At 38.6% G+C, this 18,999-nt stretch overlaps 1 long non-coding RNA gene across 1 annotated transcript; it reads right to left on the reverse strand.

Moving 5' to 3' along the window:
• Positions 1 to 5,660: 5,660 nt before the first annotated feature.
• Positions 5,661 to 18,747, reverse strand: Gm33981. The gene is made up of 3 exons (XR_380715.2): positions 18,659 to 18,747; positions 13,284 to 13,402; positions 5,661 to 5,995 (listed from the first exon to the last, which is right to left on the reverse strand). It is a non-coding gene; the product is annotated as a predicted gene, 33981 (long non-coding RNA).
• Positions 18,748 to 18,999: the final 252 nt, after the last annotated feature.

The raw sequence follows: 18,999 nt of genomic DNA on the forward strand, positions 1-18,999 counted from the left end.
CTTGACAGTCAACAAGTTCTAACAGTCTAGGTAGAGTCTAAGAGGCGGTCGGCATATTAGATACATTCACCCAGAGATGGCTGACAGCCCACTCTAGGAATAAGTCACAATGTGTATGAATGTAGAGGGTACAGAATAGAGACAAGGTGACAGTGTACGTGTGCATGTGGAGGATTGTAGTATAGCATAAGTGGATATGGCTTTTGGTTCCTATATAACTTCATTTTGATAAAAGAAATACCCACTTTTATGTAACTCTGCAGAGAGTATCCATATGATGCATCCAATGACATGTTACAGAAATCCATTAATGTGACAGGAGGCAGATGAAAGAGTTCCCGCTTTGAATCCTGATGCTGCAGTCTACCAGTTTCAAGAATATTAGTGGTCCCTGGATTTTACTGAGCTTTCACTTCTTCATGCGTGAAATGGGATTGCAAATGCTACTCTTCAGGTTTTCTGTAGGGCTAAAGTCAGCACAGGGTGGAAAATGTTTAAAAACTCAACGTATAGCATAGAATAGAGTCATTTAAAAGGTCTTGTAACGCAGATAGATGGGACCCAATAGCCAGTTTCTGATTCCATTGAACTTGCTGTCTAGAAAAATCACTCTATGAGAGTTTCTCTGCACTTCCTCTAGGGACCCCCATGTTGAGAACCACTGCTCATAGCAAGTGTATTAATAAAGTTAAAAAGGATAACTCCCATCTGCCTGTAAGAGAATGTGTGAAGTCACACATTCTAATATCAAAGACACAGACAAGCAAGAAACAAAGAAAAGCAGGCCAGTGAATATTTTTACTAGTGAAAGTAAGACCTTGGCTACATGAAGAAAATAAAAAAATTGCTATTAAGCCAGCCATTAGCTTCACACAAACTAAAGCCAAGAATTATTTTTCAAGCTTAATTTCAACTTTATAATGATTTTTTTTAATTACTGTATGAGGCTGAACATGAAGATACAGCGGTGTGAAATTAATAGTGACAACGCAGGGCTTGCCTGTGCGCTGCAGATTAACCAGTATTTTACCCCATCAATAAAGGAATGAGGAAATAAAATTAAAAACTGATAGTGAATGGAATTACTTATTGGAAGCCAGTGATTATGTCAAGCCATCACTCCCACCGACGGATTAAACAGAAAAAGACAAGCAGATACATTATAAACCACTCTGAAGCCTCTATCCATCTAGTCCACACACTTGACAACAATGGAAATCTGAAATCGACTTGGTCATGGCAGATTTGGACTGCATGTTTAGCATTTCATAGCTTGAGCATCTTGAAGAAGAGAAATCAAAAAGACCTTGGAGGTCATGTGAGTTTAGATTTTACTTTCTGAAGCATTATGCTGAATTATTCAATCTAATGGGTTTTCTTCCCTTCTAGGTAAAATAAAAAAATAATTACTGCAAACAATTAAGATGAGAATTTATGTTAAACAGCAGACTTGACTCATATGGAACAGAGATTTGCCTTAGAACACAAAAGGTAGTTGTTTTTACTTTCAAATAGGCAGAATTTAATTTATAGGGTATCCCCTTAACCCTCTTCCTTTTCTTTCACCAATCTTTGCCACTATTCTTACAATTTAGACTTGGAAATTACTTAGAAATTTTCTTGAAGAGTAAGGAACCTACAACAAGCCTTGGCTCTGGCAGAAATAATGTAAAATCACAGCATAACAAAATTAATCTAAACTTCTAGTTTTCTTTCTTTTTTTTCCAAGATAGACTCTTACAATGTAGCCCAGCCCTCATTTGAATGCATCATCTTCCTGCCTCAGCCTCCCAAGTGCTGGGATTACTGATAGGCACTTTTATATCCAGCTAAGTTTTCTTATTGCTTTACCCAGTTGTGGCCTAGTCTCCCATCATCCTTCCATTGCATTTTTATTGCTACAATGGTACTGGTCATTTAATTCTTCAAAAGCAAGTATGAGTAGTTTCATACAGACTTAATATAGGATAAGCAAGCAGACCTGTCTAGTGTATATGTGGTTCTTTTTGAAGAACAAAAGGATGCAGCATTAAATTCACTTGTGTTATGATTTGAATTATGAAATCTCCTTCACAGACTTGACAACTGGAACTTCATCATCATCAATCGAAATAATCCAACAATTAAAACTGAGCCCTCAGAATCCAATCACATCCAGACGTTACCAACTGACAAACCATTCTTCAATATAAGCTGTTTTCCATGTACTTGTTACAGCGATGAAAAATCTGACGGATACAGGATTTTAATTTACTCATAAGGCATCGAAACAGGGTGCAATATGACTCTTGCAAAGGAAAGAGAAAAAAATTTCTAGAATCAGGACACCAAACAATCAACCAATAATTAATTCTTTGTGGTTTGTGAAATAACCTGTGTGTCATGTTGAGCAAGAAGCAAAACCTACTTGTTTGTTGCATTTGTTTGTTTTGTTTTTTAGATAATGAAGGTGCTGGTATTGGCAGCCACTGTCAAAGTCCATGGCTTACATGGAATCTAATTTTGCTCTACTGATGGAAAGAACCTTTTAATGTATATCTGCTGGATTAATGGTGGGATTAATTAGGCAGATAATACTGTCTTTTTAGTCTGTTGCATATGAAGCTTGTTACTAGTACATTATGTCAATATTTCTCATTAACATTCAATTAGTTAGTTTTAATACAACTAAAACATTTCTTAGTGTAATAAAGAATAGATAAATGAAAGTCATTGAAAGATACACTTGGTGGACCAGGCAGCATTGAAGATCAGAGGTTATGTATTAACTCATTCTTATTTAATGTCATTTTAAGAAATTGTTCTCAGATGCAGGAAAAAAGAGCTGTGTATGGAAATCCCAGTCTTGCCCATACTCTAGTATAGATAGACTGTTGCAGTTCTTTCCTGCCAACCTCTCACTTCAGTCAGAATAGTAAGAAACATGTGAATGAAGAAGAAATGCGTTAGCATTTCCAGAGTACTTTAACTGAGGAAGCCACATGCTTTGTAATATTTCTAACCTATATTCTCGATGTAATCTAATGGTGTAGAGGCCAACTTTCCTTAGGAAAGCTATACCTTCTATCTATCTATCTATCTATCTATCTATCTATCTATCTATCTATCTATCCATCTATTGAGACAGGGTCTTCCTAAATAATTAAGGGTGGTATTATTCTCATCATGTACACCATGTATTCCTCAAATTTGAAATTCCTTACCTTTGCCTCTAGAGTACTGGCTCATGCATACCACAATGCCTGGCAGGAAAGAGTTAATGGATGTTACTCTTTGTCTTTTACTCTTTCTTTGTAGAACGTTTAACTCATTGTTAAGTATGGTGGTCTTTAATAATCTCAAATGTATTTTAAAACAGAACATTTGGTACAATATGTTAGGGAATGAAATTAGGACCAAGAGCAATCGGATAAAACAAACCAGATGGTAAATATTTAAAAAATAGCAACATTAATTTTCATTCAGATCCAAAGGAATTAGAATAATAAAAGTGGTTCCTTAAGAGTCAGTAAGTAAATATTAACATGTCTATGATTCAAGAGATCATTATTTTTTTTATTAAGCTAAATGACAATTACAGGGGATATGGGTGCTCCATTCTTATTTATTTGCAGGACAAGCCCTAAGTTGAGAGAGAGAAATAAGAACAGTATTGACTGAGTGCATTAGCCTCTGTCAGAGCTATCTTGTATCATAAGGTGTCTATCTTCAGGCTACACTTAAGAAAATATTCTACATTTTCTATCTAGTTCTGAGAATCCCTAAGACTAAAATGGAAGGCCATCTAGAAAGAGTTATAAGACAAGACCCCCGAGACATTAAGATAAAGCAGTGCCTTGAAATCTAGAGCCCAATCTCATACCTTTCAGAGTACCAAATGGAAACGCACCCACATTGCATAAGTGTGCCTTGTTCAGTGGGTCATTGTAAATGTGCCTTGTTTAGTTGATCTTGCCCTAAAATCTAGTGAGGATAAACTAAGTGTGGCAAATGCTCACGTTCTTGGCTCATCATAGTTAATTAAGTACTCGAGAGGAGTTAGAGATTGATAGCCAGTGTCACCTCTTGATGCACACTTCCTACCAAATGCATTAAAGATAGATTTTTATATTAAATATTTTCCAGAGGGAAAGGGGAAAAAATTGAGAGCCCGCAACATGAAAATTGGGAAGACATCTGTCACAGTGACCAAACCTCCAGTAGGCTGAATAATGATTATGAATCTATTACTGTTGATATATTACACAAAGCTGTGGGAATACAGAGCTTTGCAAATTACACAGAGAGTAATCAACGGCCAGCAGCAATCGCCGCGGGCTCTTACACCTGCTGCATGCCTCCCTAGGGAAGACACACACACACACACACACACATATCCAGGCCTAGTGTTACTGACAAGATGGAAAAAAAAAATCTTTCACCTTTAGTTTGGCTTTCAGATTATAAAATAAGCCATTGATTTGGCCAATCTCATAATGGGGTGATGGAAATCATAGAAAACGCCCTATTACCCCAGCTGGTCCTCGGCATTGTTTCCCCAGGTCTATAGCCAGATGGGGAAACATTGGATCCTTGTTATCTCGCTCTTCTTAGTTTTTCTCTGCAATACAAACTATGCATCTTAGATAATTTCTGAAAACTTACAGGATGTCCAATTTACTTCCAAGAAATGAGGAGGTAGAGTAAAGTTTAAACACAATTTGTGTGTGTGATGGTTGTATGCACGTGTGTGTGTAGGTGTGTGTGTGTGTGTGTGTGTGTGTGTGTGTAAGTTAAAGGTTAATATTGGATACCTTCCTCGATCATTCACCATCTTATGTATGGAAGTAGGCCATGCATTTGAATCAAGAGCCCATTACCTTATCAAGTCCAGTTAATCAATTTGCCTTGAGGATACTCGGCTAGGATTACAAGCACTATACTATGCCCATCTAGAATTTATAGAGGTTCTGAGGATTTGAACTCGGGTCCTTACATATGCATGGTAAATGCCTTTTCCAATAGCGAACCACCTCTCTATATCCTGAAAGTGTTTGTTTATTATTGTTAATTTAAATTGAAATATTTTAAATCGTATATATGCATGTGTGTGTGTCCCATATATGCCAAAATCCAAGGGCAACAGAGGATTGAGTTAAGTCCTCTAGGACTGGCATTACAGGATGTTCTAAGCTACACAATGTAGTTTCTGAACCCAGATCCTATATAAGAGCAGTGGACACTCTTAACCAGTATCCTGTCTTCAAAGCTTCTTCCCCTTGCTTTTAAAGATGAAAGTAGAAATGTGCATCTAATTGCGAACTCAGGATCTCCTTCCTAAACAAAACCTGGGAGATGCTCAGTGTTGATTATAACAGTTAGGAGTCCCTGACTGGGAACAAAAGACTAAATGCTCAATTTCCCAAGGTAGCAATGCCTTTCTTTGGAAGATGCATTTGTTAACATAGAAGGGGAGTTTTGTTTGTAGCTTATCTCAGTTGCCTCTGATGTACCGGGAAATGACAACCGCTATTATTTTACCCTGGATAGCTTCTTTGCATCAATTTGAAAAGGGCATCTTTTATTCCTTAAGATTTGTCGTTATCTGTTACACATCTGCAATAATATGAAAATTTGTTATGACTGACCTGGGAAGTACTTTCTAGGTCTGTGGGGTGTACTACTTGTTCAACCACATGCAATTACTTTAGTAATCTGTGTCTGATTGCTTCCTCAGAGGTGATAGGTTGGTTCTTGGTAAGCCCTTAATGTGCTGAATTTACACAGGTACATTGTGTGTTTTTATGTCTGACATTGGCAGACATAGAACGTCATACCTGAGGGGACAGCTCTGACACCAGTATTTGCCGCACACAATTTACACCATCATTGCTATTATTATCCTGTTCTGGTATTTTATGATCCCACTCAGTTCCTCCATTTCTTCCATAGGTTTCTGTCTGTAGAATACTTCTGACACCAACGAAGCTGTAGTTTATACTTCACTGATACACACCTAAACATGTACACACAGAAATGTGATAGGTTACTTTCTCATGACGAAACTACCCAAAGCCAGAATCGTGAAATTGAGATGATCTCTGTGCAATATTACACAATGAAACATTTGCCAGTGCTTGATTGGGCAAATTTAGGAAACACTAAGAGGCCCACAATGGCATCCTTCAATCAGGGCTCACACAAATACTATCCAGGAAAAGCTGCAGGCAGGAGAGGCAGGAAGAGTTTTCAGTGTCTGTCTTGGGTGGAGAGTGCTCGGTGTTCCTAGGGATCTGGCTTCACAGAGCATGCATGGGTTTGAGCCAGGTCCTCTGCATGTATGCTATGGTTGTTTAGCTTAAGGTGTTAGGGGGGCTCCTACCAGGGAGAGTGGAGTTGTCTCTGACTCTTTTGCCTGCTCTTAGAACCTTTTTCATCCTACTGGTTTGTCTAGTCGAGTCTCAATATGAAAGTTTGTGTCTAGCCTTGCTGTAACTCATTACACCATTTTAGGTTGACACCCCTGGGAAGCCAACTCTTCTCTGAAGGGAAACGAAAGAGGAGGAGTGAATCTGAGGAAGAGAGGAGTGAGAAGAACAGGAGGAGTGGAGGTACAGAAAAACCACATTCAGAGTGTAACGTATGATAGAAGGATTGAAGAAATAAAACGTTCCCTCAGAGAGGAGAAGCATGAATCAGGTGGTGCTGATCATCTGATGTGGCATAAACCGCTGTTATCAGACAACTGATATATAACTTGGCCTCCCAAGAGGTATTTCATCCAGCATCTGCCATGGTTTCACACTTCTTTTTCACTATATCAAATGGGGCTTATTTTGTCATTGTTGTTGTTCAAACCTTTCATCTAACGGTTCAGTAGTTGAAAACACAAGAGATCAACAGGAGAAAACCAAGCTCTCATTAATGTGTGCATGAGAGTCATACAAACCATGACATTCAAAGGGGGATACGGTTGAAGCTTAAATGCCTCTTCACAGGAGGAAGGGAATGTAGTGCAGTAGGGGCTGTAAGGCACTCTTAGAGGGGAATGAAAATGGGTTTTTAAAGGCAATAAGCTCAAGGAACGAGGTGCTGGGACAAAATTCCTCAGACTCTCTGTGTGTCGTTCAGTATTCTGTCTCTGTGTGATCTGAGCTTAATCCTCCCTGGTTAATGCAAGTTCAGTAAAAAGAGTCAAGGCAGCTGTGTTTTTCTTTGGAGAGTCTGTCTTTAAGTCGATCAAGTAACTGGAGAAATCTCTTCCCTGTGTCTTCTACTTTCAATTTCAAGTCCAAAGCAGGCCATTTGGGGGTTTTTTACTCTCTACACCAGTGTATTGCTTCAAAGCTGTATCTTTTGAGTTAGTTTAATTCTAATGTCCAAAAGCTTTCAACATTGTGTGGGGATGTGCTGTCCAGTTTCTGATTAGAAGACCTGACAACTTGGCCAGATGGTCTTAGACGTTATGGTACACTATTGACCACTGAGGATGAGACTGGAGGGCATCTGCTTTCTAGAGGGTGAGTAAATCTCTCTGCAAAGCTAAATGCACAGTTAGTTCTGGATGTAGCTGTCCAAGAAATTATCAATTTGGAGACCATTGCTCCACATAAATGTAAGAAGGTGTTCCCCAGCAGTCATGATGGTCCCATGGAGTGACTGTTGTTGTTGTCTGAGTCAGAAGACGGGAAGGCCTCACAAATGCCCACTGCTGAGAGGTTCCATTACTCTGTACTACAGAAATGTAAGATTTGAAAGGAGAGCCTAGTAATTGTTCTTTGTGGCTGGAACAGCAAGCCAGGAAGAATGATCGCAGCCATTAGAAAGCAGGGAAAGATAACGAGGAGCAGTTCTTCGAGGCAGGAGCCACCCTTAGCAGCTCCCACATAACTTCTTCATCTTGCTTCTTCTTGAGTCCTGGCTTTTGGTTCTCCATGATTCTGTGAAATCCCTGTAGTATTTTTGTTCATCTTGTTCATCCTTGACTATTACAAGCTGGGAACTCTGAACTTTTACTCACACACTTGAGCTTTTGGCTCATTGGCTCAATCAGTCACCATTTCTATGTTAACTTCATTCCAAATTCATGAGAGCTAAGACAAGTCACTCACAGTACTTAGTCACTCAACGGAATGGTGACCTCACTGAGCGAGAATCTTTAAGAATGAAATGAGGTAATATAAATGGAACTCGAATGACAGATCCCAACACATCCAGAACACACCAAGTGCACTTAAGCATATTATAAATATTTATTTACATCAACATCATTAATTGCAATCTTTATATGAGCAAAATCATATTTAGAGCACTCTGTTTTAGATGGGCTCATATCTCTGAAATGGAATTTTAATCAGCATTTCCAAACATTATAGAGACATACTCATTTATTAATCATAGCCCTCATTTTCTTCAAAAAACAACTTAGTGAACATTTCATATGTTCATGCTTATTTTTGTGTGTAAAAAGACTTAGCTACTATCTTGAACCAATCTAATTTATGCTGCTCAATTTGGGATTTTAATTAATAAGATGCTTTCTCTTGATTTACATTTTCTTTCATTAATCATCCTTTGGCTTTAAAGAAAAAAATAACTGATATTCTTTGAAGATAGCTCTGTACTGTAGCTAGCTTGACTACATTTATGTAAGAAGAAAGGAGGGCACAGAGGTGAGCACAATTTAGGTTTTATAATTACACAGGTGATTGAATTATTAAGAAGATGGACAGAATCCTACTGGGATAGTTACACTCGCCTTCATCTTTATCTTTCTCTAAAAAGATGGTTCTTTGATGCTCTTGAACATTTGTTCCAACTGGCCCACTGAGCAGTTTGAAGCTTATTCAAAGGTCACAGTTTTTGGGCAAGACTTCATTCATCCGACCCAGATGGGCTAAAATACAAAGGAATGTAAATACTTCCAAGTTAGAGTTGTGAGAGCCAAGATTTCCAGCCTGCTTCTCTTAGGCATTGTTTTAGTCTTGGAGAGTTCTGTTTGGAAATGAGAGTGATCCTCCAGAGGGCCTGGAGAGGAAGCAGAGTTGCTGCCCTCTACAACACAACAGAAACTTGGCCCTGGCATCAATGGAAAACTTTCTAAAGTGTTCTCTTAGATGCCGTTGAGGAAAAATTGCTGAACTCAACACTTCCCTCCTGGCTTCAATAAGAGCTAAGAAGGTTAAGCTATTTAACCAAAGCTCGGTTTTAGAATATTACGTCAGCTACTTTCATCCTTCATGAGCTACCGTATTAGCTCTTGCTTGGACATATTCTACTGCGAAAGCTTCCAAAAGGAACTCTTGTGTGTTCTATCCAATTATGTCTTCATTTTCCCTTTGTTGATTTCAGCTTTAGCAGATAAAAAGAAAAATCTTCCAGTAGTCAAAATTTTATAACGCATTCTCTCTACTTTGGGAAGTGAAATAAGAAGTGATGAAACTAACATCCATGCAAGTTTTAAAAATCAGTATTATTACTCAAGTTTAATAATCTTATATGATACTAAATTTTAACTTAAAAAATGTGTAATAAAAATATAGCATTTTTTCCATGCAAATATCTGAAATCACATTTATATGTTATTTGGGACAATCTGAGCTTCTGTTGGACACTGAGTATATAGTTTTCACTCATGAATTCCTCACTGGGGTAAATCAACAAAAATGTTCCCCATAAAATTCTGAGAGTAGTCCACATAGGTAGTATCAACTATCTTCATTGCGATTATTTCTGTCTGAAAAACCAGTGAGCCATGATTCTAAAGCACATTATCAGCATGTATAGAACATATTGTTTACTGATATCATGGCTATTGTTGCTTCAAAAACAAATTTACTCAACTTAAATTTTTTTATTTTACTTTGGAACAGTGTAAATGTGATACATGTTCAGAACAAGTCATCCTTTGACCTTTCAATGTTGCTCCTTTACCAGGCTAATACCATCTCATAGGGTGTTGGTGGGAGTAGCCAGAAGCTTCTGGTCACCAAATGATCAGGATGTAGATGTTCATTGCTCACCAGAGATCTCAGTTGTTACCCACACTCTTTGATAATATATATATATATATATATATATATATTTCTGATGGTTAATCTTTTTTTATTAGATATTTTCTTCATTTACATTTCAAATGCTATCCCAAATGTCCCCTATACCCTCCCTCCGCCCTGCTCCCCAACCCACCCACTCCAGCTTCCTGGCATTCCCCTGTACTGGGACATATAATTTTCACAAGACCAAGGGCTTCTAATCTCATTGATGGCTGACTAGTCCATCCTCTGCTACATATGCAACTAGAGACACAAACTCTGAGGGGTACTGGTTAGTTCATAATGTTGTTCCTCCTATAGGGTTGCAGAGCCCTTTAGCTCTTTGGGTACTTTCTCTAGATCCTTCATTGGGGGCCTTGTGTTCCATCCAATAGATGACTGTGAGCAACCACTTCTGCATTTGCCAGGCACTGGCATAGCCTCACAAGAGATAGCTATATCAGGGTTCTGTCAGCAAAATTTTGCTGACATATGCAATAGTGTCTGGGTTTGGTGGTTGTGTATGGAATGGATCCCAGCTAGGGTAGTCTCTGGATGGTCCTTCCTTCCATCTCAGCTCCAAACTTTGTTTCTGTAACGCCTTCCATGGGTATTTTGTTCCTCATTCTAAGAAGGAATGAAGTAGCCACACATTGGTCCTCCTTTTTTCTTGATTTCATGTGTTTTGCAAATTGTATCTGATAAATCCATTTGTTTCATAACTTCTGTTAGTTTCAATGTGTCTCTGTTTAGTTTCTGATTCCAGGATCTGTCCATTGATGAGAGTGGGGTTTGAGCCTCCTACTATTATTGTGTGAGGTGCAATGTGTGCTTTGAGCTTTACTAAAGTTTCTTTAATGAATGTGGCTGCCCTTGCATTTGGACCATAGATATTCAGAATTGAGAGTTCTTCTTGGAGGATTTTACCTTTGATGAGTATGAAGTGTCCCTCCTTGTCTTTTTTGATGACTTTGGGTTAGAAGTAGATTTTATTCAATATTAGAATGTCTATTCCAGCTTGTTTCTTTGGACCATTTGCTTGGAAAATTGTTTTCCAGTCTTTTACTCTGAGGTAGTGTCTGTGTTTGTCCCTGAGGTATGTTTCCTGTAAGCAGCAGAATGTTGGGTCCTGTTCATGTAGCCAGTCTGTTAGTCTATGTTTTTTTATTGGTAAATTGAGTTCATTGATATTAAGAGATATTAAGGAAAAGTAATTGTTGCTTCCTGTTATTTTTGTTGTTAGAGTTGGGATTCTGTTCTCGAGGCTGTCTTCTTTTAGGTTTGTTGAAGGATTACTTTCTTGCTTTTTCTAGGGCATAATTTTTGTCCTTGTGTTGGTGTTTTCCCTTTATTATCCTTTGAAGGGCTGGATACGTGGAAAGTTATTGTATGATTTTGGTTTTGTCATGGAATACTTTGCTTTCTCCATCTATGGTAATTGAGAGTTTTGTTAGGTATAGTAGCCTGGGCTGGCATTTGTGTTCTCTTAGGGTCTGTATAACATCTGTCCAGGATCTTCTGGCTTTCATAGTTTCTGGTGAGAAGTCTACTGTAATTCTAATAATGCCCTTATATGTTACTTGACCTTTTTCCCTTACTGCTTTTAATATTCTATCTTTATTTAGTGCATTTGTTGTTCTGATTATTATGTATCAGGAGGAATTTCTTTTCTGGACCAGTCTGTTTGGAGTTCTGTAGGCTTCTTGTATGTTCATGGCTATCTCTTTCTTTAGGTCTATAATTTTGTTGAAGTTATTACTAGCCCTTTAAGTTGAAAATCTTCATTCTCATCTATACCTATTATCATTAGGTTTGGTCTTCTCATTATGTCCTGGATGTTTTGAGTTAGGATCTTTTTGCATTTTGCATTTTCTTTGATTGTTGTGCCCATGTTCTTCTCTATGGAATCTACTGCACCTGAGACTCTCTCTTCCATCTCTTGTATTTTGTTGCTGATGCTCGAATCTATGGTTCCTGATTTCTTTCCTAGGATTTCTATATCCAGAGTTGTCTCCCTTTGGGTTTTCTTTATTGTTTCTACTTCCCTTTTTAGATCATGGATGGTTTTGTTCAATTCCATCACCTGTTTTGTTGTGTTTTCCTGTAATTCTTTAAGGGATTTTTGTGTTTCCTTTTTAAGGACTTTTACTTGTTTAGCAGTTTTTTCCTGCAATTCTTTAAGGGATATTTGTGCTTCCTCTTCAAGTACTTCAACCTGTTTAGCAGTGTTCTCCTTTATTTCTTTAAGTGAGTTATTAATGCCCTTCTTAAAATCCTCTACCAGCATCATGAGATATGATTTTAAATTTGAATCTTACTTTTTGGGTGTGTTGGGGTACCAGGACTCACTGTCATGGGAGTACTGGGTTCTGATGATGCTGAGTGGTCTTGGTTTCTGTTAGTAAGATTCTTATGTTTGCATTTTGCCATCTGGTAATCTCTGGTGTTAGATGTTCTAGCTGTCTCTGGATGGAGCTTGTTCCTCCTGTGATTCTGTTAGCCTCTGTCAGCACTCCTGGAAGTCCAACTCTCTTCTGAGTCCCAGTGATCAGAGAACTCTCTGCAGACAAGCTCTCCTCTGGCAGAGAAGGTGCACATTGGTCTGGGTCTCAGCTCTGCCTCCTGGCTGAGGATGAAGGCCCGAAGGGACCCTGTCCAAGAAGCTTTGTTGCTTCTGTGGCCAGTGAGCTCTCCTGTGCCACTCGTCTCTGAGAGACCCAAGATACAAGATCTACTTTGACATTTTTAATTTCTTGAAGGGAGTGGGTCTTGGGACATAATTTCACTGTGAGTTGAAGAGCATCTGCATACCAACTGTTTCCAACACAGGCAATTATTTCCAGAGTTGGTCATTGACTCTATTATCCTTCAGTAATTGGAAATGATTTCAATAGAAATAGGGATAATAGAAGATAAGTCATAATTTCCAGGAAATGCTCATCTCTCTTGCAGGATTCTTGAGGGAGTTTTGATGTCTTGTTATGAAGAATAATGTCTGAAGGACCATAACTATTCAATGGAAGCACAGATTCCCACTGACAGTTCATGTGAATTAATTTTCTGGCTCCAGATAACCCTGATGCACAAGGGAAGTCACACACTTCCCTAGCCTTCAGTGGGCAGAACCCCAATGTTAGAGGACGAGTCCTGCTCACCATGTCAAAACAATTATGAAATAGGACCAAAACCAATAAATGTATTAACAGAAGGTATATGCCCATTTAAAAAAGTGTTTAGACTCTGATTTATGTAATAAGAGAAATTTCCCACCTTACAGTTTAGATGATTTACCTAACTTCTAGACAGGCAATTATAGCAATAGCTCTGTGTCTATTTCAGGTTATCATCCTGTTTCTTGTCTTGTGGCAACCCACAGGATCCTCTGGTACCTGAAATGCAAAAGGAATAGTTGTTGTACTGAGTCCTGTGGCTTCACTCTCCTGTCACCAACCTTGTACAAAGACTTTTGTAACTAACATGATTTTTTTTTTTATTTTTTTACTGAAAAATCAGCTAGTGTCTTGAAAGGCCTTGGAGAGTTAACTCTATGAGTCAGTTAATGTGATAGACATTAGTAAATAATAGACAAAATGAGCATTAGTAGCTGAGCCAACATGAGTGAAGAGTGGGTCTTCAAGCCTTGGCTTTATCTGATGCAGGAGTATAGAAATATTTCCTCAATAAGTGAAATCATGCTGTAAGAGAATCCACATGTGAAGCCCTTAAAATGAGCCTCTTACAGGAAAGAGATTGCTATTAGTATCCTGAGCCACATAATAGCCCTTCAGTCAATGCCAGCCATAAATGATCTTAATTCTATAGATGGTAGGGGAGATACCATATCCCATCGCTTTGTGACTTCATAGCCACCACCATGCTTTAGTGCAATGAGTTACTAAGCTGTGGTCAGCACACCTACTGTGATGCCAGGTATATGAGTATCTGGCTCTGAGACTTGCAAACGATATATAATACTAGAAGGTTTTGAAACAGTCATTACTGACTTGGGTATTTAATGTTATGTAAGTTTTATTTTATTTTAGAGTGTTATTCTTCTCTTCATTATAAAAAGAAATAATAATAATAAAAAAAAGCAGCTCTGGAATGATGTTGCTGTGTTCTGGCCAGAGTAAGCCTCGGGCATCTTGTGATTCTCTCCTGATTGCATTAGGGACACATTGAGTGGACCATATCCTCTACTTTTCCCTACTTTCATTTAAGTTCATTCTTGATTTCTGCACACTGCTAAACCTGTAAATCTCCAAGTGTCCCTGTCATTAAGTGGCACATGTGTTAATATTCTCAGTTGGTACTTCAGTCTCATCAGTTTTTATATTGAGAGAGATCAGGGCTAATCAGCGAACAGGACTTGAAGGAGACTCTTTCAGACTAGTTTGCCACCATATTAGTTTCATTCCCGTGGGATTGTGTAGCTGATGCTGACTCTCAATTCCAAGTTTACCAAAGAATGTAAGTATAAAACCATTTTATCCTCTCAGAAATGTTTTGTAGTTTCTATAGGGACATGTGCTACAACTTAAGTCTGAGCCTACCAAGAACAGCACAGAGTAAAATCAGTTCAAAGATCAAGCTGATTTTGGATCCCACGTGGTGAACACACCTCACAGATCCAAGATAGTATCACCTCTGGCTTCCTAGTCCTTAAATCACACCTTCTTCATTGCTACTTGAGACATTTGTCTCAACAAATGAATGTTCTAGCATTCTACATAAATTGGGATAGCTCAAGCCACTTGGAGCAGATAATAAAATGCGAACAGCTTCAGTTTTTCAACTTAGTGAAAGCATATAGTTTTGAAAGAATGTGTGTGTACTTTAATGTGGAAAATTTTACGGATATTATTTGAGGAAATCAGTTATTTATTGGTGGTTATAGTTCCATGAGATCCATACATCAAAAATAAGTAGCAAAAATAGCTTCCTTTTCAACTTCAACCAAATGAGTTTAATTTGCATGCACCCAAAGTCCCGAGGACCTTGTTGCAGGCAGCAGCAATTCTGCCCAACATCAAAGACCCCAGAGATCAAAACAGAATCTAGCTCTGAAGCAGGGAGCCTCTCACTTCCAGCGTTAACAGGCATATTTGTTTCCTCTTTTGCTGTTGGTCAGTTCAAGGCACTATCAAAGTCCATAGATGCTACTGATGTCTGAATGGCTCCGTTTTAACCTTGGAAGCAGCGAGCACGTGGAGAGCCTGACAGGAGAGGGAAAACCTGTGGTCTCTGGAAACTTGAAGCCATATTGTGTGCAGTTAGGGACGTCCATGGTGCCTCATTTTCTCTCTGGAAGGAACTACAATTGCTGGCGCAGGACTGGATTTATGTGGTCATGCTCTCCCTTTCCTTTCAATTTGTTTTTAGCATGTGATCAACATGAAAATCTCAACCGTCCTTGCTGGAGCTGCCTGAGGCAAAAAGGGGGGCGGGGGGGGTTGCTTTTTTGCAGGGTTCTATCATCTGTTAGGCAGGCTTGTTTGACTCTCCTTGTTTTGTTTTCACAGAGGGGGAAGCCAGAGCCAATCAAACAGTAAGCTTCTGGCTGTCTTAAAAGCAGGCCAGGGTAGCTTAAGGGACGCTAACACTTTCAAAGATCATTTTTGTGTGCGAGACAGTGATTGAAGGCAGCATAGAAAAGAACACAACGGGATTCAATTCACGTGACAAAAGGAAATTGTACAAAGTCTAATCCATTCCCATTACAGTCTCAAGATTGTAATCTTCCTTGGATGCTAAGCCTAGGAGTGATTTCCACTCCCCCCCCGCCCCCCCCCCCCGACAATATGCATCATCAAGTTGCTTTCGAAGTGGTTCTGTGGGCTGGAGGGAGGCGGCTCGAGTTATATAACATGCAATTTAAGATAATGGCCTTTGAAAAGGAGAAATTAATATAAACAGAGGAGGCCAACAAAGCCTCAGTCATCTAGAAGGTGGTTTCAGTCACCGCTGACATTAAACAATATCCCCCCCACCGAGCCCACACGATGTTTATTATCATTTAATTTCTTGCTTTCTTATCTTAGTGAAGCAGGGATCTCAAGCTCCGTTATGACTACAATTGGTAGAAAAATGCATTCATCGAAGTGAGTAACGAGATTCAGAAACGAAGCTCTCTCTCCTAACCTTTTGAGGCTTTTAAACATTCTACCAGAAGCATTAGCAGAAAAACGGAGCTATAGCGTTTCCATAATTATCCCAGCAATGTCTTTGTTCTTGTAATGATAGGACCCATACTTTCAATTTGCAGTGCTTAATAATAGCAGCTGTCTTGTCTGCTCAACTGTGGGGTTTTAGGGCTCCCATAATTATTCATTTTCACGCACTTGACAGTGGGTGTTTCCTTGAAATATTTCAGGCCACATCCCAAGGAGGAATTACAAAAATCCTTTTTAAGGGTTTTGCTATACATAACAATATTGAATTATGCATTAATAAAACAAAGTTAATTGACTCAGAGGTGCATAAACCCCAATTAACAGTATACCTCGGTACTGAGACCATCGGACGCACGCACGGAGGCAAGCATAATGACTGTATCATTAATGCATGAGGGTGGGTTGTCTCTCAGGCCCTAAAACTACCCACTTTGTTTTTCATTGCTTCCACACTTTTTCCTCATCAAACCTCCTCTCCCACTTTTCATTTTCTTCCTTTGTTTTTAGACATGTGTTGGAATCATTTCAATAGATGTGTACTCATACTCTAGTAATACTGTTTTCTTTGTCCCTCTCCTCATATTTCTAAATAAAAGTTATTAATGACTACTTTAAAAGTATTTTTTGGGGGGGATATCTATCCATTCTGCAGACAATGTAGTGGGCACTCCTTCCTTCTGATATGCATGGAACTAATTGCAATGATAAATAAAGTATGAATATGTGGAGTAAGCAGGGTAAATCACTTTCCATTGCTGTTTGTTCTCAATGAAGAATTGTTTCATAGCAAGAATCCAACCCATGCTCTGTGTCACCACTGACAGCGATGGGCTTTAGTTTATGTGCACAAATTGCTTTTTTTCTGGCTGTGTTTATATGTGCCAGGAGAGTGGTTCTAAAGACAAGGGAGGTGGTTTTATGGACAAGCCTAGAGAGATGCTGCAGGAGGTAATTGAAAGAGAGAGGGTTTTATTACATAACAGGGGCTGCTGCATATGTGTGTGGTATGGGAGAGAAGGGTAGGTGGTGTTGTCAGGCATTTACGGAATATGCACAGGATATTCCACTAGAATATGAACACTCTTCTTTGGTCCTTTTATTAAAGGATTTGTCTCAATAGTAGGGTAGAGGAAAGATGTTACATGTAGATCATATTCTACAATTATAAATAATTCATTCTAATTTTAAACAAAGATGGATTATATATTTTCTATCAGCATAAAATTAATGCATAATTTAATTAATTTATTATTAAAAACTTTTAAAAAGGGCTGGAGAGATGGCTCAGCAGTTAAAAGCACCGACTGTTCTTCCAGAGGTCCTGAGTTCAATTCCCAGCAACCACATGGTAGCTTACAACCATCTGTAATTAGGTCTGATGCCCTCTTCTAGTGTGTCTGAAGAGAGCAACAGTGTACTCATATACATAAAATAAATAAATTTTAAAAAAACTTTTACAAAAGTATATGTCCTTGTTACTCTTATATGGATTTTATTAATTCACAATAGTATGAAAAGATTTATACTTTTCTTATTTATTGATGGTCCCTGAACAATTAAATTTATTTTTGATCTATTCATTTCTTTTTAAAGACTGTTATGCATTTTTGCTAAATTCGGGTTTGCTATTTTTTGTTTGAGTAAGTTTAATTCTTTTCCTCATCTAGTTCTGAAATTGGGGCTTAAAATAGTCCCACAGACGATACTGCTTATTTCTCTAAGTACTATTAAATGACCTAGAAAATACTCCTCATTATATATAAACAGGAGTGGGACTAATTTCTGGAACACATCAGAGTCCACCTGAGAAAGGTAGATATGTATGACCCTCCACCTAGTGGATGGCTTCATTCCTCCAAAGATGGAGCGAGCATGGCTCTGTGATCATATCTGAAGGACTCTGGTTCCAGGTACCACTTATCTTCACTCATCACTGTGACTTCTAGCCAAATCATTTTCTATTTTACAATTTCTACACCCATCTACCCCTCTAACAGATGGGTAAGCAGTGTACTTGTAGCCCTGGCTTCATGATAAGCAAGTTCTCAAGACGATTGATTGAATGGTTTATTTATGAAATGGGTCAATGTCAAATATGACCCACAAAAACTGATGTGTCCTGACAGATTATGGAGGATGCAGGTATGTCTGAACAAACCTTTCCAAGAATAAGACTGGTCAGGATATGAGCTACGCATGGTTCTTGGATGTAGTGGTCACAAATGTTCTTGTGCCCACAGATTACAAAGGAAACCAGGAATGTTAATCACGTAGGAATGTCTCCTCAATGGAGGAAATGCTTGTTTTCCACCCAGAAGGCTGTTAGTAGATATTCTTAATGACTTGACTTGTGCTACCCATATCGGCTTACCTAAAATTTCCACAATATTTATCCCAGACTTTCCCTCTCTAGACCTTTATTTTTAGCTCCCAGCCATTAGAACCCATTTTTAGGGGAGATGGTATATGTACCTTAAGGCCTGCTGATCTTTATGCTCTCTCAGTCAGAGAACACACTAGATTCTAAGTCTTTAAGCTACAGAATCTGTCTTCAAGGTCACCAGTACTTTGCAAAGGATCTTTTACATAGTCACACCTTAAGCTTTATTGCGTACCCAGAATTGGAATGATTGTTGCCTGGAAACCTGGAATGGGAATGACTGTTGCCTGGAAACCTTTCCCCAAATTCTACTGTGTTTAAATATGCTGGCAATAAACTACCTGGCATCAGATTTCTGAAGTTTGATCCAGTCTGACTAAGTCAGATTGGACCTAGCTTTCATTCTCTTCTCTTTGCAGTTCATTCCCCTGCT

The sequence above is a fragment of the Mus musculus genome, chromosome 10 (genome assembly GCF_000001635.26).
Source record: "Mus musculus strain C57BL/6J chromosome 10, GRCm38.p6 C57BL/6J".
Taxonomy (NCBI): Eukaryota; Metazoa; Chordata; class Mammalia; order Rodentia; family Muridae; genus Mus; species Mus musculus.